Source organism: Aquarana catesbeiana, linkage group LG05 (assembly GCF_042186555.1).
Source record: "Aquarana catesbeiana isolate 2022-GZ linkage group LG05, ASM4218655v1, whole genome shotgun sequence".
Classification (NCBI taxonomy): Eukaryota; Metazoa; Chordata; class Amphibia; order Anura; family Ranidae; genus Aquarana; species Aquarana catesbeiana.
In genome coordinates, this window is record NC_133328.1 from 110,602,345 (window position 1) to 110,624,653 (window position 22,309).

A 22,309-nucleotide genomic window follows, 5' to 3' on the forward strand; every position below is an offset into this window, starting at 1 on the left:
AAAGACATTGACAACAATAGTTAACCACTTCAATACCAGGCACTTTCCCCCCTTCCTGCCCAGGACAATTTTCAGCTTTCAGCTCTGTCGCACTTTGAATGACAATTGCGCGGTCATGCAACACTGTACACAAACTAAATTTTATAATTTTCTTCCCACAAATTTTTCTTTTGGTGGTATTTGATCACCTCTGCGGTTTTTATTTTTTTTTTGCGCTATAAACAAAATAAGACCGAAAATTTTGAAAAAATAAAAACTGATGGGCACTGATAGGCGGCACTGATAGGTGGCACTGATGGGCACTGATGGTCACAGATAGGTGGCACTGGATAAGCAGCACTGATGAGGAGCTACTGACGGGCATGACTGAGTGTCATCTGAAGGGCACTGACAGGCATGGGGCATTGATTGCCACTTTTATGGGCACTGATTGGCACTGTTGTGGGCACTCATTGCCACTTTTATGGACAATGGCAGGCGTTTATTATGGGGCACGGGCTGGCAGGTGATGGGCACTTATTGGCAGCTGATGGGCACATCTGGTGGGGGCTGCACTGATAATCAATGTGCTGATTATCAGCGCAGACCCCCCCTGACAGGGAGAGCCGCCAATCGGCTCTCCGTGTCAGCGCGAACCGAGGAAAGCCGTTTACCGGCACTTCCGGGTTCACGCAATGATCAGCTGTGATTGGTCATAGCTGATCACATGGTAAGAAGCCTCTGTCAGAGGCTCCATACCACGATCGGAGTTGCTGTGTGTCAGACACGCGCACGCCGGCCTATTATCCTGATCGCGTCATATGATGTCCGATCAGGATAACTAAACCACTTTGCCGCTGTCATATTGCTATATGGCGGATGGCAAGTGGTTAATTTGGAACTAAGCTCTCCTATCCTCTACAGCCCAAGAAACTGCCACCTTAGCCGCTTTTTGATCTGCAGTTGTCATAGGCCCTTTTTACACTGAAGCACTTTTGATGCTCTTTTGATAAATTCCTATTGACTTACAATAGAAGGTGCTTTTTTGGTGCGCTTTTAAAAAACTGCACCAAAAAAAATCACCTTCCATTGTAAGTCAATGGGGCATGCAAGACTTTTCAAAGCACAGCACTCCTGCAGTGTGAACAGTTACATACAATTTAATGGGAAATCGTTTTTATGTGCTTTTGGCCCTGAAAAAGTGCGGCAAAAGCGCACCAGTGTGGGCTATAATAATGCACATGTGATTGGTTTGATTGCTTCAGTTGAGAGCCCAAGCAACTGTGACAATTATCATTTCTGGCATGCCTTGAATGTAACTATTTTAGCAAACCATTAAATCATTGGGTTTAGTTTTGCTTTAAGAAAATTAAAGTAAAGCTGCCCATTTCCAGGCAGGCCTGTACTTGTGGTCTGCACTTTCATTCACTCCTTTGGAGTATAGGTTTGTACTGGAAAGTCTTTAAGAATGAATGGGGCCATGTTTCATGCCACACCCATATTTGCAGTGTAACATGAATCCCCCAAATCACCCCCACCACCCACCTTACTGAAAACATACACCCTATGCAATTTTATATATTTATTTTTCATTTAGCACAGCTCTGCATGCCTTTGCACAGCCATGTTATTCATTTACAGGATCGGTGACTGAAAAGACTATGGGGCAAAGAGACTGTGCACTCTGCAACTGCAGTTGCTCCAGAAATTAGTAAATGATGTAAAGGTTCACTTTGCAAAGAACACCCAATCACATGCAAGGAAAATATAAAAACAGCATTTTTGCTTGCACATGATCGAATGGTGGAAGTCAGCGGAGCTTCTGCTCATTTACTAACCTTTGGAGCAACTACTCTTGCAGAATGCAACTGCACTTTGCAAAATGCACAGCCTATTAGCCTTTAGTAAATAAACCCCAGTGTGGTCTGCTGATGTGTAATATACAATGCATACAGGGCATGCTTGGACTTGTAGTCCTCCTATGTATAATATACAGTGTATACAGAACATACTGGGACTTACAGTCCTCCAGTGTGCAGCATACAATGCATACAGGACATATGGGGATTTATAATCTTCCTATGTATAATGTACAATGTATACAAAACATACTGGTAGTCCTCTAGTGTATAACATGCAGTGTATATAGGGCCCACTAAGACTTGTAGTGTTCCGGTGTATAGCATACATTGCATATTAAATACACTGGGACTATAGTCCTGTGATGTATAGCATACAGTGTATACAAGGTGTACAGGGACTTGTAGTGTGTGTAACATGTACAGTGTATACAGGACATAGTAATAAAAAAAGAAAATAATGGTTTAGCACATTTTCTTGGAATTCACCTACCTAACTGGATACTGTTGGGGGAACTAGGGGTTTTATTTATTTATTTATTTATTTGTTTATTTATTATTTTTTCTCATTTACTATTACCAACATTCTTTGAAGAAGCAGATGTTGGTCTGTGCAATGTGTGAGGTATTTTTAGTCTGCAGTGGATTTGTCACCCTAAGCTGGCAGGTAATATGCTTGTGATAATACACAAGAAGTATATTTGAAAAGATCAAAGGCATGCACAGAGGGTGTACCAGGGGTGCCTGGGCACACCGTAATCACTACGTGCGATGCAGATTCCCCCTACTGCCGGGGCTTTTTCCCGTGTTGCCCCCCTTCCCCCTCCCCAGTGCTGCGAGCTTCCCACCTCTCCCCCCAGCTGCTGCGGGAGATGTTTCAGGATGGAGAGCGGGAAAGGGGCTTATAAATATGTAATTTACCAGCCCCTTCTTTTTCTAAATGAACACACTCACTGTGTTTATTCATAACTGAAGCCTAGTTAACTGTGTTGACTAGGCTTCAGTTTGTGAATGATCAAGAAGCTGCTCAGCACAGAGCCTTTCCCATTCATTCACTGCCCCGTGCAACTGAGGCTGTAGACAAAGGCATGTAAGTTTGAGCTTTGGGATGCACACCCTAATGCAATAGCCTGCGTACACCTATGGAAGAGATCTATTCTTTGTATATGTGACTAGTGCTGAAATTTTTTTAACAGGGGACACCTGTTTTAGATGGAAATGTAAATACTGTGATATAATCTGAAAATATGCTCCAATGCGGAGGTTATACCAGCACTGAACATAATTGATTGATGTGATTATATGATTTATTTATAACTGTAATGATATACACAGCTGGGTGTTATGTGGTTTTGTATTTGGATGCTGCACAGTGTCAGAGAGTCAGCTCTACATCTAAGAATGTACAAAGGACAGATTTTTTTTTTTTTTTTCACAATCAAAATTTTATTGAAAGTTGACAAAATAACAAGGTGACATAATAATATACATCAAATGTAAATTATAATCTTATGTCGGTTTACAAATGTTAATAAGCAAAGTAAATCAATAAAAATTAAAAAAAGAGAAGACATATTGGGGTTGATTTACTAAAGGCAAATAGACTGTGCACTCTACAAGGGCAGTTGCTCCAGAGCTTGGTAAATGAGCAGAAGATCTGTTGACATTCATCATCCAATCATGTGCAAGCAAAAATGCGTTTTTGTTATTTTCCTTGCACGTGATTGGGTACTCTTTGCAAAGTGAAGTGTTACCTCATTTACTAAGCTCTGGAGCAATTGCACTTGCAGAGTGCAACTGCACTTTTCAAAATGCACAGTCTAGTTGCCTTTAGTAAATCAACACCATTGCGTACTATACACCAGACCTTGATAGAATACGTGTGTGTCTGTTAATATCATCAAATACTAATGATATTGTGTACATACTGTATATCTCTATTTACCTGCTCTTCCTCACCTCTACAGTTAGGCCCAGTCTTGTCATCAAATAATGTCCCAGGCCGGGACTTTTTATTTATATTGTCCAAATGAATAAACTTAGCAACGTTTGAATTTTTTTAGCGACGTGCAGTTAGTTTTTTCTTTTGGGTTAGTGCAGTTTGCAGAACATGGGACGAGCCCCTGATGGTGTTCAGCACCCAACCTTCAATGATGGTGACCCGATTCAGACGTAACCTAAACTTCTGCCAGCCAGTGTGTGAGCTTACAACCTAAACTTAGTATTATTCTTCCTTCTGAGTATGTGAGCAACATATAAATGTTTTGCTCCTAATAATGGAAAATACATTATGCATATTGGTAAAAAAAATATACTAAGTATCTATTTATTTATGTAATTAAAAGATATGTAAACTGGCCTCATGCACACTGGACATTATAAAAAAGCCAGTAGCATTAGCTGTAGAAAGCTGTAGCTGTAGAATAAGTTTTACAGCATTTTTGAAGTAGCGTTTTTCTGTGATTTTTAGCATTTTTTAGCTGAAGCGGTTTATAGCTTTTTTTTACCCAAACTACACAGTGGAACCTTGGTTAACGAGTAACTCAATTAACGAGCGTTTTGAAAGACGAGCAACTTTTAAAAAAAAATTCTGACTCGGTTTGCGAGTGTTGTCTTGCAAAACAAGCAGAATTCAAGCTAATGGGGTGTGCAGTACCGCATTTGGCCAGAGGTACGGGGGTGCTGGTGACACTGGGAACGGTTCGGAGATGTTTGGAAATACTCGGATCCACTCGGAAATACTCGGAAACACTCGGAAATACCCCAGTTCCCGAATGTTTCCAAGCCTTTCCGAGGGTTTCCGAGTTCAGCTGAGCTGTCCCCAAGTATTTTCGAGGCTCTCCGGCACCCCCCCACCTCTGGCCACATGCGGTATTGCATGCAATAGAAAATGCTGAACAAATTATCTTTGTTTCCATTGATTTCTAAGGGGAAATTCGCTTTGATATGCGAGTGCTTTGGATTACAAGCATTCTCCTGGAACGGATTATGCTCGTAATCCAATTTTTCACTGTACTCCCACAAAAGCTTATGGCTCAAAAACGATGTTAAACGCTTAATAGCCACGTTTTTCATCTCTTATCAGAGTTAGAGCGTTTTTACAGCTGAAAAACACCTCTTAAGGCCTCATGCACACTGGGCATTATAAAAACGCCAGTAGTGTTAGCGGTAGAAAGACGTAGAATTCGTTTTGCAGCATTTTTTTAGCTGTAGCATTTTTAATTTTTCTTTTAGCAAAACTATTCTCCCACAAAAGCTTACGGCTCAAAAATGCTGATAAATGCAGGAAAGCCGCGTTTTGTAGTGTTTTTTTAGCATTTTGCATTCTGCGGGTGATTGTAATTTATTATCGCTGTTTTCTAGCTGGTCTAAAAACACTTTTGATGTAAAGGGACGGTTTTGGTTACTATGGGCAATCTCCAGTTTCCAGGCAGAAAGAACAGTTTTTATAATATAAAACTGCATGCAGGACACTGGAGAAACCACTAGGAACAAAAGGGATGTGAAATAATTTCATACAGTAATGTATTCTGTAAGATTACAGTGTACCGTATGTATTGTGTGTGTTTCACTTTTTGAATTTGGCGCCGTTCCCCATCCCCGTGCGTCGCAACGCTCGCAGGGAATGGAGCTCGGCTCCGTGATGAATTGAGTGGAGGACGAGCCGCTCACACTGCGGGGAGACATTGCAGGAACCAGGGGACAAGGTAAGTAAGCTCTTCCTGGATCCTGCGATGCAATCCCGAGTCTGGCTCGGGGTTAACGCTTTTGGTTCTGAAATTCCACCCCGAGGCAGACTCGGGAATACCGCCAGGGAGGTTAAGGCCTCATGCACACTGGATGTTTTTACAGCTGCTGTTTTTGGCTTCAGGTATTTTTTTCTGCAGCCAGTAAACTCCTCAGCATGTTATCCTATGTGTCCATGCACACATAGGCTGTTATCAGCGTTTTTTTAAGCAGAGGTGTTTTCTGGCTGGAAAAAAAACCTCAGAACTAGTTGGTTTTCAGAGGAGTTTTTCAGCTATAAAAATTCTCTTAACTCTAATAACGCTAGTAAAAGTTTAAAAATGCTGAAAAACGAATATTCTGCGTTTATCAGCATTTTTGAGCCATAAGTTTTTGTGGGAGTTTTGCTAAAAAACGCTACTGCAAAAACGCTGCAAAACTCATTCTATGCTACAGCTTTCTACAGCTAACGCTACTGGCTCTTTTATAACATACAGGGGGTGATTTACTAAAGACCTGAGCCTGTGGTGCAGTGGAGAAATTGGAGCAATTGCACAAAAAACGGGACTCAAGACAATTATCAAAAATTATGGTGCACTTACATGCACCAAACCATATTTACATAGGAAGCGCTATTGCGCACTTGCGCAATCCTTCGCGCCTACCATTAGCAAGCGCAGCCAATGTAATCTTCTACATTTTTGTCTGAATACTGTGGATAACTTTACTACAGTGTCCCATTTTCTATTACCAGGCTAAAAAGTATGTATATAATATTGTTTAAATGCACAAATTCTGCCCAGAACAAGTAGATCTGTTTTACAACTAATCAAGCCTTTTTACACCCTTCTTTCAGCTTACTCAACTGCACTTATCACATGGAGAATATTGCTTCCAGTTTTATTCCATTCATTCACTTATTTTTGAAACAACTCAATATTCATTCTAGAGATCTTCCTCCTATCAACAACTGTGCGGATGTTCCCTGGACTTGTAATTGTGCATTTTATGGTGATAATCTATATTCATTGGTGGAGCCGAAACTTCCATGAAAACATCTTTTCAATACATGTCTGTGTATTGTGCATTCTGCATTTGCATTCTGTAAATGCATTTGCGTGGGTTGAACGGGCGCACCTCTAAACCTGACATTTTTTTTTTAAACTGGTTCACTTTTATATGTTTTTTTGTCGGATAAAAAAAAACCAGGTCATGTTAGCGTGTTACGTTGCCAACATGTGACATGTACCTTGTTAAAATTATGTAAAAAGACTCTCGCTACTCTAGTTCCTCCTAAAAGGGCATTTAACCTTCCCTCTCTAATACATATGATTTCCTTGGGCTGGTTTTTTATTTTATGTCGATATTAAATTTTTTTCTAATTTTAGGGCGCTCAAAGCAACAGCAACGTTTTCGTTGCCAATCTGTTCTGGTAGCTGCCATTTGTTTGCATCACTTCTTCATCTTTTGAAAGAAAAAAGGACAAAACACAAAACTACCAGCAAAATCAGTGTCAAAAGAAGCCTGAAAGTCAGAAATCCCAGGTGACCAGTGACGTGACCCAGGATCACCTATCTATTTATATTATCCCAGCTGGGGAACCTGTCATTTAGTGATGGGTCATCATAATGAGTGATGAGAATTACATCTCTGGATGCCGTGATTGACGTGGCATTACTTTTTACTTTGATAAAACATTTTTGATGTGTCTGTGTTTTATTTCAATTTACTTCTTCAAGATGTATATGTGTATATTGACTTTTAACTCCTTGTGGGATTGAATAAGGGGTACTAATGTATAATCATACCCCTGGGAAGAGGGCCAATATCTCGTTGTCCCCTTATTATAAAGGAGGCTTGTAGATTTCACTATAAGTCCACTCATATTACCCCACCTCATTTTTGGGGCACCACACGTGGGGGAGGGGCTTTTATCCCTCAACACTGGGACAAGGGTGCTTTGTGAGGCAGGGGAGACCTCCCCCCTCTCCCACTCAAGGTATCCCCCTGTTAAAAGGCATGTGACCTGGTCTAGTGTAGGAAGGATGAGGGGGGGTCACACATTCACTACTCTTCCAAGGCGGCATGACTGGATAAGCATCACTACACCCAGGGACAGCGCTACCGCTATGCAAACTAGGCAGCCACCTAGGGCGTGGACATGACTGCTGGTTTCCCTACTTTCCACCTCAGGGACGTAGATAAGGGGAGTTCGGAGGGTATAAACCCCCACAAAGCACCCTGCCCAAATGCCCAGTTAGTCCCTGCTGCTGCATAGACCCGCGCCCATCAGCCTCAGCAATCAGATCTGTCAGAGAATATAGGCTGAGCAGCAGCGGCGGTGTGGTCCCCAGACTTCCCCCTCTTCCATTCTTGCCCTCCTTCTTCTCTGAAATTTGGGGCCTGGGGGAGGGGCACACACATGATTGGTTGTTAGTACATTCTAGTGTATGCTGTTGCTGAGACTGTCTGTGAAAATGATAAGGTTCATTAGCACCACATACAGCTTTAAGGCAGCCCCTAAGTATGTTATTTAAAGAATATGTATGTTTTCAAAGTTACATTTAAAGCCGCATGAAAAGAACCTCAGTATTTTTTTTTTTTTTTTGTGCAGGTACATGACTCCTTTGGCAGTGCCCAGTTTCCCATGTCCTTTTTTGACAATAGCTTCTAAGGATGCGCAGATAAAAAAGTATAAATCAGTACTCGCCCAAATGCTCAGAATACTGTGACCGATACTTTGCGGTGCAATTTGCGTCAATACAAAATGAATGGGCGCAATTTGTACTGCAAATAATAGCATGAGATTTGATCAGGATGCGGTGCGATTCCTGTCCAAATCACATGCGATTTCCCCCACCGGTCCTGTGTTGTGTGTGTGTGTATAGAAAGGGAAAAGCACAGTTTAAAAAATGTTAGAACTCACAGTAAATATCTGGCCACATGCAAAATAATCTGCATAGGAGTTCCGGTCCCCTAATGATAGCAAATCAAGGCTGCTGGAGGTGCTCTTAGGGCAAGAGGAGATGTAGAGGCAGTCCGCCCCTAAGCTGACATCACTTCCGTCCTATACCAATGGGGTCCCGGAACTTCTCTTCCAGCCTTGTGATCACCTCCAGCGGCCTTGATTTGCTATCATCGGCGGACTGGGACACCTATGTAGATTATTTTGCATGTGGCCAGATATGTACGGTATGTAGGTATTTTTTTTCAAACTGCCCACTAGATGGCACTTTTCCCTTTCTACACAAACACTCACACAGAGGGAGCCCTTTCACACTGGGGCGTTGAGGGCATCGGCAGTAAAGCGGCGCTATTTTTAGTGCCACTTTACCGTTGTTTTAGCGGTGCTACCTGGCCGCTAGCGGGGACCCTGCAATACACCGCTGCAGTTTGCTGGCAGTTTGCTGGCAGTTTGCCGGCGGTTTGCCGGTGCTGCCCCATTTTTAGAGCTGTAGCGCCTGCAAAGCGCCTCAGTGTGAAAGGGCTCAGGCAGTGGGGGAAATGGCATGCGATTCAGACAGTTCTTTGCAGTGCGATTTGCGCCAATTTTTTTTGTATTCACACAAACCACACCACAAAGTGACCGCGCTTGGTATTGGCGAGTACTTGACCGAAAGTATCAGTACTCGTAATCGCTGATAAAAAAAACAGTATCGGTGCAACCCTAATAGCCTCCTATTAAATAAAAACCTTAATAACAGCCAAATGTAACTATCAAGATACCCTTTCCATAGACTTCAATTAGGTTGTGTGCTAAGTTCAGCTTTCATGGACTTTAAGAAATCTCACGCAAAGAAAAAAAAATTATGATGCTTATTAATTCATTGAAATTTCAGACTTAAAAAAGTAAGAAATAACATCTGCTGTAATGCATATGATCAACAAAATTTCTGCAAATCTTAACTAAAATATAAACATGTCATGGTAATCCTGTTTTCTCAGTTGATACATGATATTTTCTGTTCCATATTTTTAAAATTTGGTCAATTTAATAAACACTACACGCATCTTTTTAGAACATCTTCACACTTGAGTGATACTATTGTGATTGTAGCTGCAATTCCCATTGTTATTTTAAATTATTACATTAGAAATCTGCTGAATGCTATATATAACTGACAATGACCTGAAAACAATTTCGAAAGAACAAACATTATTTCTGTAAAAAGAAAAGTGTAGTGTTTATGTCCTCCAAATGCCTTAAAGCGGTATTAAACCTATAAGCAAACATTTATTATAGTGCAGCTTACCAGTTCTTAGATGTGATGGCTGCATTATTTTTGTTTTTTCGGCTTTACTTCTTCTATTTTCTTCTGGTGATTCATTTTTAGACTCTCTTCCTTTTATTTTCAGTTGGTAATCCAGCCAGTAAGTCTGTTGTTTTTCAAATGAACAAGCTCTCCAGCAGAATATGTCAGGTGCAAAGATGACACAAACCATTTAACACTAGCAGGGGTCAACTTTTATTTATTTATGTAAATTGTTTACCCCAAAAGGAAAAAAAAACTTTACTGGAACTGCTTATAAAGTATTAGCTGGAGTTTAACTTCAGTGTATTAGTGTATTTAAACCTGATAGTACATCCAATTTAAATGTGTTAGACATGCTATGTGTGATTTTAATTAAATACAAAAGCTGCCACACACCCCCTTTAAAATGTGCAAATTATTACTTATACATTTAGTGCAGAGCTGATTTAAGCTAAAACAATTCCCCTATTTGGTGATGTTTACATCACACTCCAAAAAATAAATAAAAATACACAAATTTACCAAACCATATATACTATAATAGTATAAGCTGACCCGAATATAAGCTGAGGCACCTATTCTTACCACAAAAAACTGGGAAAACTTATCAACTGGAGTATAAGCCTAGGGTAGGAAATGCAGCAGCTACTGTAAGTGGAAAAGAGGGTCAACAATGCCCATTTGCAGCCTCACTGTGCCCATTTGCAGCCTCACTGTGCTCATTGCACGCCTCACTGTGCACACTGCATGCCTCACTGTGCCCATTGCACGCCTCACTGTGCCCACTGCATGCCTCACTGTACCCACTGCATGCCTCACTGTGTCTATTGCACGCCTCACTGTACCCACTGCATGCCTCACTGTGCCCATTGCATGCCTCATTGTGCCCACTGCATGCCTCACTGTACCCACTGCATGCCTCACTGTGTCTATTGCACGCCTCTCTGTACCCACTGCATGCCTCAATGTGCCCATTGCATGCCTCACTGCGCCCACTGCATGCCTCACTGTACCCACTGCATGCCTCACTGTGTCCATTGCATGCCTCACTGCGCCCACTGCATGCCTCACTGTACCCACTGCATGCCTCACTGTGCCCATTGCATGCCTCACTGCGCCCACTGCATGCCTCACTGTACCCACTGCATGCCTCACTGTGCCCATTGCATGCCTCACTGCGCCCACTGCATGCCTCACTGTACCCACTGCATGCCTCACTGTGTCCATTGCACGCCTCATTGTGCCCATTGCAGCCTCACTGTGCCGATCTGCATACCTGATCAGCCCGTGTCAGTCCGTGGGACGAGGACGTCCGTGATAGGCGGAACACTGAAAACTGACTCACTGCTGGGAAACTGAGTGTTCCGTCTATCATGGACGAGGAGGAGGCTCGGCTTTTTTACACTGGTCGGCCGCTGTCTGAGCATGACACGGGCTGATCAGGTATGCAGATGGACACAGACTCGAGTATAAGTCGAGGGGGGCATTTTCAGCACAAAAAAATGTGCTGAAAAACTCGGCTTATACTCGAGTATATACGGTATATGTTATAACTTGTGCAAAAAAAAAAAATCTGTGAAAAAAAAGTTCAATAGTCCAGTTCAATAGTATGGACTATTGAACTTTATATACATATTTTATTTCATTTTTTTGCACGAGTTATAACATATATATTTGGTGAATTTGTGTATTTTATTTTTTGGAGCTTGATGTAAAGATCACCAAATAGGAGAATTGTTTTAGCTTAAATCAGAGCTGCACTAAATGTATAAAGTACATCCAATACTCCCCTCTGCTCAGACTGGCAATGTTGCTGTCCAAAGGTGCCTCCTGTTCTCCTTCATCCAGAGGGGGGCACTCTAATACAGCAGGTGTGTTACTGGCCAGATCACCAAGTGAAAACAGATGGAAAAAAAACCTACAAAAGGAGAACTAATGCAGCCATGAGATCTAATCATTGGTAAGCTGCAATAAATAAAATTTTTGGTTTTGTGTTTAATACTGCTTCAACAGTCATACACAAGAAAGAAAAAAAAAGTTCTGTATGAGTTCACTCCAGGCTTACCATGTCACAATTAAGCAGGTCTGAATCAGGAAAAAAACATTATCAAATTGAGTCAGTAGAGGTTTCCTTCAGTAGTGGGTGTGTGGGCAGACAGAGATAAAGACTTCCACTGGCTCCTAATAGTCATAAAGCAGAGGGAGCAAAAACAAGGGTTATTGTGAGTGTCTGGCATAGGATATTGGCTATTTTAAGTAATTCCAACTTTACCATCCACAAAAGCTGAGACTAAATTGTTAGAAGGTTATATATAAATATTTCTGCTGTTGGAAACAATGGGAAAGTTGTATGTTTAGACTGTATCATGTGAAGGTAGAGCATCCTTGTCTTTGTCACCAGTGTAGGTGAAGGGGTCTGGTAGATAGGGTTATCCAGACCTGTGGGGGGCACAGCATATGTCCAGAGTGAACACTAGGGGTCAGCGTGATCTAATAAATTAGGTGCTGCTATATGGACAAAATAGATCTCCCTTTAAGGCTCAAGCAATATCTTTAGCTACCTACTGCAATGATTGAAGGACTATCAACATTCATTTAAATATAACTAAATATAGCTACTATTTGAATTATAGAGATGCAGATGTACTTAAAAAAAAAATAATGCCAAAAATAATAATAATAAAAATTTGAGTTTAAGCAATACCCTTTATTGGTTAACTTTTGTTATTAAAGAGCAGGTATAAACTGTGAGTGTATACATGTGTATTGCATGCTCACACATGTTAGCGAATGTTTACTTACATGCATGCGTTCTACTTTGCCGTGCACATCCAAATCATTTTGCTTTTATGCCTCCTGTTCTCAGAGGTGCACTGTTGAATGTGCATGCCAAACATTTTTTAACAGTCGCCTGAAATGTAAAAAATTATATCACTGGCTCACTAAGCAAAAAAGCGCACCAATATCACGCTAAAAGGAATTTAAAAAAAAAAGTGGACCATGTCTACGTAATGTGTTAAAAAAGCCAGTTGTAGTCTCCAACAGATGCCTGTGTGGGCAGGTAACAATGCAGAAGACCAATTAGGAGACAGGAACAAAGCATTGCCACTCTTTAAATCTGAAGCCAAGGTATGATTCTTATTATATAGTTACATCAGTCTAGCTTGGGACAATGGAACTATGCATGGTTCATATCTGAGCGATCACTATGCAAGCCTGAAGATCAATGTAGTAATCACTACACTGTACACTACTACAGTGTCTAAAAAAACTGGGGTGGTTCCGCGCAAATGGCTGTTTGTTATTCCTTTGGGAGCTGCTGCCTCCACTAGGACAACTACCAAGGTAGAGTCTGAGATAATTAAAGGGTAGTGGGTGTGGTGTTGCTCTGCTAATTATAATATATATATATATATATATATATATATATATATATATATATATATATATACTGTATATATATATATATATATATATATATATATATATATACCCACTACCCCTTAATTCTCTACCACTGCTACTACAGTGATAGCAGCAATCTTTCAGGTCCTGTGCCATGAGGCTGCCTTTCTGCATAGTGACCACAGGGGGTCTTCATGATTAAGCTCCAAGTGGTGGAGCGAAACGTGTTGGGGTGTGGCTGGCTGGAGTCCAGGCTGAGGCTCCCATTCATCTCACTTGATGCACATAAGTCTGCTTCATGATGTGCAGCTTATGGATCTTTTCCTTTGACATTGATACAGCTTGGAGCTAGGACGAGCTCCCTGTCCCTGCCTGCACTCACAGTGGTCTAGTTGGACTTTACCTCTCTACCTGAGCGGCACCTAAATTTTGTCTTTTTGGACAACAGGGGGTCGCTTTTTCTGCACTGTTGCCTATCAAAAAACACCTTTTTTATGAACACAAGGCATTCTCTAATTGAAGAGAAGCCTCTCAGCACAAGATCGTTGCTATACATCTAGTAGTGGTGACTACTACAGCGATTTGCAGCTATCACAGTTATAAGGTATGAATACTTACTTTAGTCCAACCTGGACCAATATAAGTATGCAATAACAATCATACTTACAGCTTTAAAGCAGTATCAAGCCCAAAAGCAAACATTTATTATGTTGCAGATTACCAATTCTTATATGTGATGGCTGCATTTGTTTTCTTTTTTAGGCTTTCTTTCTTCTAGTTTCTTTCTTCTATCTGCTGAACCAGCCAGCAAGTCTGTTGTTTTTCACAAGCATAAGCTCTCCAGTAGATTGTATCTGTTTACATGACAGGGGTGATTAAAATGATCAGCTTTTCTTTATTGGTGAAAAAACTTTTATCCCAAAAGAAAAAACACTGTTTGCTGTATCTGATTATAACATGTTAGTGTTGGAGTTTGGCTTCAGTCTATTGGTGTATCTAAATTTGCAAATAGATTTACTCTACCCTTCCCCCAAAACTTACAATGGTGTCTGCTGTGCCTCTTGTGCTCATTCATCCAGAGTAGTGTCCAATACAGGAGACATAGGTGTGCACAGCCTATTGCATTAGGGTGTGCACCCCAAAGCTCAAACACATACAGTATCTCACAAAAGTGAGTACACCCCTCACACTTTTTGTAAATACTTTATTATATCTTTTCATGTGACAACACTGAAGAAATGACACTTTGCTACAATGTAAAGTAGTGAGTGTACAGCTGTAAATTTGCTTAACTCAACTCAACACATTAATATCTGAACCACTGGCAACAAAAGTGAGTACACCCCTAAGTGAAAATGTCCAAATTGGGCCCAATTAGCCATTTTCCCTCCCCGGTGTCATGTGGCTTGTTAGTGTTACAGGGTTTCAGGTGCGAATGGGGAGCAGGTGTGTTAAATTTGGTGTTATCGCTCTCACTCTCTCATACTGGTCACTGGAAGTTCAACATGGCACCTTATGACAAAGAACTCTCTGAGGATCTAAAAAAAAGAATTGTTGCTCTACATAAAGATGGCCTAGGCTATAAGAAGATTGCCAAGACCCTGAAACTGAACTGCAGCACGGTGGCCAAGACCATACAGCGGTTTAACAGGACAGGTTCCACTCAGAACAGGCCTCACCATGGTTGACCAAAGAAGTTGAGTGCACATGCTCAGTGTCATATCCAGAGGTTGTCTTTGGGAAATAGACATATGCGTGGAGTGCTGCCAGCATTGCTGCAGAGGTTGAAGGGGTGGGGGGTCAGCCTGCCAGTGATCAGACCATACGCCGCACACTGCATCAAATTGGTTTGCATGGCTGTCGTCCCAGAAGGAAGCCTCTTCTAAAGATGATGCACAAGAAAGCCCACAGTTTGCTGAAGACAAGCAGACTAAGAACATGAGTTACTGGAACCATGTCCTGTGGTCCGATGAGACCAAGATAAGCTTATTTGGTTCAGATGGTGTCAAGCGTGTGTGGCGGCAACCAGGTGAGGAGTACAAAGACAAGTGTGTCTTGCCTACAGTCAAGCATGGTGGTGGGAGTGTCATGGTCTGGGGCTGCATTAGTGCTGCCAGCACTGGGGACCTACAGTTCATTGAGGGAACTATGAATGCCAACATGTTCTGTGACATACAGAAGCAGAGAATGATCTCCTCCCTTTGGAGCCTAAGCCGCAGGGCAGAATTCCAATATGATAACAACTCCAAACACACCTTCAAGATGACCACTGCCTTGCTAAAGAAGCTGAGAGTAAAGGTGATGGACTGGCCAAGCATGTCTCCAAACCTAAACCCTATTGAGCATCTGTGGGGCATCCTCAAACGGAAGGTAGAGGAGCACAAGGTCTCTAACATTCACCAGCTCTGTGATGTTGTCATGGAGGAGTGGAAGAGGACTCCAGTGGCAACCTGTGAAGCTCTGGTGAACTCCATGCCCAAGAGGGTTAAGGCAGTGCTGGAAAATAATGGTGGCCACACAGAATATCGACAATTGGGCCCAATTTGGATATTTTCACTTAGGGGTGTACTCACTTTTGTTGCCAGCGGTTTAGACATTAATGGCTGTGTGTTGAGTTATTTTGAGGGGACAGCAAATTTACACTGTTATACAAGCTGTACACTCACCACTTTACATTGTAGCAAAGTGTCATTTCTTCAGTGTTCTCACATGAAAAGATATAATAAAATAATTACAAAAATGCAGGGGTGTACTCACTTTTGTGAGATACTTTATGTGTGTGTGTGTGTGTGTGTGTGCATGTATGTATATATACTGGCGTGTAAGTAGATGCAGTAGATGGTGTCATTAGGGCAGTGGGCGGTTTATTTTTTACAATTTTATATTTTTCTTTTTTTTTTTTTACAATTTTTTAGGTGCTCCATTAGGGGGCTTTGGTGAAATATCAAGGGTCTAAACAGGGGGAATCTGTGCAAAACACAGGGTGATTAGGGCGTGCCCAGGCACACCTGGCACACCCTGTGCGCACACCTAGGACAGGAGATGTGTTACTGGTCAGATAACCAGTTGAAACAGGGGGGGAAAGGACAAAGAAAAGAAAACAGATGTATCCACCACATCTAATGATTGGTAATCTGCAAAATATTACTTTTTTGTTTTTTGTTTTTTTTTACCACTTTAAATATGTGTTAAAGATATGCATAGAGCACCAGCTTGAATCAACAATCAGATTTCCCTTTTCATTGTTTTGGTATGTTCACAACAATGAGAGCTGATTTTTGTTGGGTTACTGTAGATATGTATTTTCTCATATCTTGTGTCCTTTGTAATTAAAACTCAACTATTAACTGCTAAAATCAGTTTGGCCTCTCTTGGATGATTGTGATAAAAGTCAAAGTAGACCCCTGTCTCTGGGCATCTGTGCCCTGTCCTGCCATTGATGAGGATGAATGTCTAATACCGGTATTTATTAGAGTTAGGTATAGTGGGAGATAGGAGAGCACAGCCTGCACTGAGCCATGCATGTGCTGCAATGGAAGCTTTTGTGGGATAGTGTGTCCCTCTTGTGGTCATTAATAGCTTCACAAATTCTATAATTCTTATAATGCTCCTTCTCTGTGTGATATTATTATTATACGTGGAATGAATATAAAGAGGGAGGTCCCTTCACTTTTTCTTTTTATTATTTAATTCAGCAGTCGACGAGCAGCTGGTTGATTGTCATCATAGACAACCTCACCGATTTCTTTTGCTACAGTGATGGTTAAACCCTTGGTTTATTAGAGGAAAAAACGAAATGTCTTGATGATTGGAGGATCTAGTTTAACATATCTAAAGTACTGGTTTATGAATACATTTGGAGATGTAGTAGGATAGCATATACACACTTTGATAAACAATTCATTTCTTTTCCGATCAATCTCTCCCAATAATAAAAATCAATCTATAGTCGACAACCCAGTCGAACGATATGCCACACATCTGGGAAGCGAATTTCAATTTATAGTTAGAAGATAAAATCTTAAGTTATTGATTGCATCTCTGTTTACACCATACAATCTCTTAATCATAATATGATTAGATCCATGATCAAAGCATCTTAGCGCTGCCAATTGATATTTATCTGCTCTAGCTGATCGACTCAGTTTGATCAAATCTGATCTAAATCGATCAGAAGGGATGTTATGGCTAATCAATTATTTGATGATGTGATCATTTTGCACATCAATTGGATAATAAAATGGAAGCATGCATGGTTCCCATAAGGCTGAGGACACACAGGTGATTGTTCCCACCCATCTAGTTTGTTACAGCGAACAACACTGGGCCGGTTTTCAGGCACTTTAGCGCTGAAAATAGCCTCTGCTAAGCGCTGAAAACTGCCTCTCATTCATTCCAGTGTGACTTTTCACACTGGGGCGGTGCGCTTGTGGGGCGGGAAAAAGGATCCTGCAAGCAGCATCTTTGGGGCGGGTTGGGAGCGCTGTATACAGCGCTCCCAATTTACCCCTGCCCATTGGATTGAATGGGCAGCGACTTAAAAGCTTTTTGAAAGTGCTGCAAAACGGGAGTTTTTAACCCCTTTTTTGGGGTTAAAAGCAGCCCGCTAGCAACCGAAAAGCAGTGCTAAAGCGCCGCTAAACAGCAGTAAAGTGCTGCTAAAATGAGCGACGCTTTAGCCCTAATGCGGCCATGGCCCCAGGGTGACAGGGGTCTTAAATTTATTTGGCGCCCTGCTGCTCAGTGATCAAGACTCATCAGCATTACTGCTTGAAGGCAAAATAGCTAGAGATGATCACATTTACTGCTTTTCTATAAAATGTTGGGGCAATCACTATGCTTAGCTACAAATCGCTGAAGGGGAATGATTTCTAGTAGAGTGCAACCCGATTGTGTAGCAAATTGCCAGCGACTCTAGTGATTAAACCACTAGCCACAAATTTCTGTTAAAATGGAACTCAATCAACATTGACTATTTTAAATCCCCATACTGCTAGCATTAGTAAATGGATAGGAAAGTATATCATATTTACTTTTTTTATCCTTTTTTTTTTACATTTCTTAAGTTACTTCCTGATTTCCAGGCCTAGAAAAATTATTTCATACAGCCCAGGAGTCTTCAGGAGGGGAGGAGGGGTTTTCTCAGCTAAGCATGCACTCCTTCGTGTGTTTCATCAGATTTGGCGACCCGTCAGAATGTGTAACGGAAGTGACATTCCGTCACCACCATCTTGCTACACCCCGCACTCCTCCATAGTAAGGATACACTGAGAAGGGGGAAAGCAGACGCCTTGTTACACCCACCGGAGTTTTGCATTTTACACTTATTTTTAACAGTAAAGTGAGATTATATAGTGAAATGCAGTACTTTGAATTCCATCTGACTGGTTAGATGTTAAATTTTAAAAGCAGCGACAAGCTTGCTCATCTCATAGGTTTGCTAATCTGACAGAAGTTCGCTGCTTTTAAAATTCAACATCTAACCAGCCAGTTGGAGTTCTAAGTATTGTATTTCACTATATAAACTCACTTTACTGTTAAAAATAAGTGTAAAATGCAAAACTCCGGTGGGTGTAATAAGATGTCCGCTTTCCCCCTTCGCAGTGTATCCTTACTATGGAGGAGTGCGGGGTATGGTGACGAAGGAATGTCACTAACGTTACACATTCTGACGGGTCGCCTAATCTGACGAAACACCTGCATGCCTGAACTAAGGGAAGATGGAAAATAAAGCATGCAGACATGGATAGATAGGCGAGTTTGCTTTGAATTAAAAAAAAAAAATTAAATAGCATTTTTGGTTTGTGGTTTGGTTGTGCAACTGTCAATATTGACTGCGTGCCATCATTCTAAGGGCTCATTTACTCGGGTGTCTAAAATGACACATTTAGATGCATATGGCATCGTTTTGTATGTATCTAAACACGGCACTATAGGAATCAATAGGGCCAACACAACTGTGCCTACAAACAAAAAAATGTGCACCACATTTAGCTGCATACAGAAAAAGTAGGACACCTGTGTCCAGAGCTGTACATATATGCAGATTTTACATGTGTGTGCATGTAAACGTGTGCATATGTACATACTTAAAGTCACTAGAAGAATTGTACACGTCTAAATGCTGTATGCATCCAAATGCTTTACGTGTCTAAGCACACCTAAATGTGAGCACTTTAGGCCTGCAGATCTTACACATGTAGCCATTTATTCAAATGAAAGAAGAATTGTACATATCAAAACGCTATATGCATCTAAACGCTGCTAAGTGCATCTAAGCGCAAGTACTTTAGATTTGCATTTTGAGCAGGATCTTCTGCTAGTTCTGCAAGCAAGAACCTGTGTTCCATGCAGAAAATATGCATATACCCATGTGAATGAAGACTGAAGTAGCACACGCACACAGACGGAATGTCTGGAACGCAGGTAGTGTGTGTTCAGGCACGCATGCACTACTTTAAGCAAATAACGCCGTAGTACAGTACAATACAGCAGGTGTGTACAGCTGCCTTTACCCATTCATGTGCCCATGTGTATAAAGCCTGATATTTTTTACCTTAAAGCGGAGTTCCACCCAAAAATGGAACTTCCACTCATCTGATTCTTCCCCTCCTCCATTGCCACTTTTGGCACCTTTCGGAGGGAGGGGAGACAGGATACCTGTCTTTTACAGGTATCTTGTCCCCACTTCCGGGAGCCTGCACCGTGGCCCTTGACGTCACCGCTTGGCTCCCTCCTCCTACCCCCGCCGCCAGGCCAATAGGAGAGAGTAGGGTTCCCGGTGCGAAGCTGTAAGGCTACACTGCTGGGTTCCCTTACCTGCAATGGCGGCGGCACCACCTGACAGCTGATGGAAACATCAGCTGTCGGGTGCCGACATCGCTGGACTCCAGGACAGGTAAGTGTCCTATTATTAAAAGTCAACAGCTGCAGTATGTGTAGCTGCTGCCTTTTCATTTTTGAAGTGGTGGGTGGTCCTCCGCTTTAAAGTTATTGAAAAGGTAAATTTAAAAACAATGAAAAAAATAAAAAATAACAAACATGTTATACTTACCTGCTCTGTGCAAAGAAATTGCGGTGAGTGGCTGCAAACCGCCTCTTTTCAGGTCTCCCACCAGCGCTTCTGGCCCCTCCCCTCTGTCCAGTGCCCCCCATGGGAAGCCGCTTCCCATGGGGGCACTCATGCCTGCTCGCACTCGAGCCCCGCTGCTGCGTCCATTGACAGGGGGACCCGGCCCTGCCCCCTCGTCACTGGCTTTGCTTGACATCACTGGGAGCCAATGGCTCATGGTGCCCCAGCAAAGCCAGAGAGAACCGAAATGAGGGGAGAGAAGAGCACAGACGTGGATCGAATGAAGGCTGAATGAGGGCTCAGGTAAGTAGTAGGGGGGATGCTGATACCTAAGCATTTTTTACTTTAATGCAAGGAATGCATTAAGGTAAAAAATGTTTAGGCTTTAAAATCACTTTAAGACTACATGGTCGCACATGGGTGTATTTGCCTGTACAACATAAAGACGCCAGTATTTCTGGTGTCTAGGATGTCCTATAGCTGCCCATAGACATGAGTTATTGAAGGCAGCTATATGCAACTATGGTGCGCACTTTGGGTGAGTACAGTCGCATTCACTCATTCATGTCTATGGGCAGCCGTACACAGCTCTGGGACATCCCGGAGAGAGCAGAGATTTACTAAAACTAGAGCACTCAGAATCTGGTGCAGTTACTCATGGTAGCCAATCAGCTTCTAACTTCAGCTTGTTCAATTAAGCTTTGACAATGACCCCGCATTCACATTGGGCCGATTTGGCATGCAATTTGACATGTCAAATTGCATGCCAAATCGGAGCCTATTGCTGGCAATGGCAGCATCCGAATCGGTGTGATGCCGACTTTACAGCCCTGCACCGATTCCAAAAGTTGTTTCTGCACTACTTTTGGTGACTTCGGGGGGGGGGGGGGGGGGGGGGCGATTTCAATAGACATCTGTGCATGAACCCACACAGATGTCTGACAAATCGCCCCCAAAGTCGGACTGAAATGACGGTTTGAAATCGTGCCAGTTCAGCTGACCTGGCACGATTTCAAACCTGCGTTCAGTGGGAACGTGGGCTAAAACCTGGAAGCTGTTTGGTTTCTATGCAGGTCTGCACCAGATTTTGCACTCTTCAATTTTAGTAAATTTCCCTGTGTTCATACACTGTACAGGTAAATGCACCCATGTGCTTGTAGTCTAAAATTCACATCATTTTGATTATTATTAGTAGTAGTAGTATAGTTGTTGTAGTAGTAGTAGTAGTAGTAGTAGTAGTAGTAGTATCTCATTGACAAGTTCAGAAATGAGTTTTCATTCTAAATAACATTGGAAGGCTCCCTGTTCAGGTAAGCTCATCTGTACCCCCTGCTTTGCCATTTGGGTCATTTCAGCTGAGTGCAAACTTGTAGGGCAGCCAGTATACCTCTCTAGCCTTGTAACTCTCCATTTACCATCCTCATAAAAGGAAAGTGTGGCTATTAGGCAGCAGGGAGGAAATGCCTGCAGTACACAGTGATGCTGCAGTAGAACGTGCTCCAGGGATGGCATCTGATCCTGCTGTGCATCACTATTACACAACACCCCCATTCCATGTGCAACTTTTTATCTGTGTCTTTTATGTGTCACACACACTCTCTGCAGGTAGTGTTTATGTTACATTTTACACTAATCCCAGGGGCTGCTCTCCATTTCAATCCCCTGCTGAGGCACAAAGATGCTCTGATATATCTTTTAAACTAGATAACCTCTGCTAAAGGATCCTATTAATACTCACTATAAATGGAGTCCCTATCCCAATAGTGATGGGGCTTCCAGATTATTGTAGGAGTGTGAGAATCCCCTAACCCCCACCACAGTCTGCATAATTAGAGGTCTAATCTGCTTTATAATGTGTGCACATCTGAAACACAAACAGGATCATCGGGGCCACATAGGAGCATAGAGGGTTCATTAGATGGACTTAATTATTCAATTCTCTAAAGTGCAACAACGAATCAGGTTATTTAATATGACAGTTCAAAGAGCTATCACGTGATAACAGCCAATGGGAT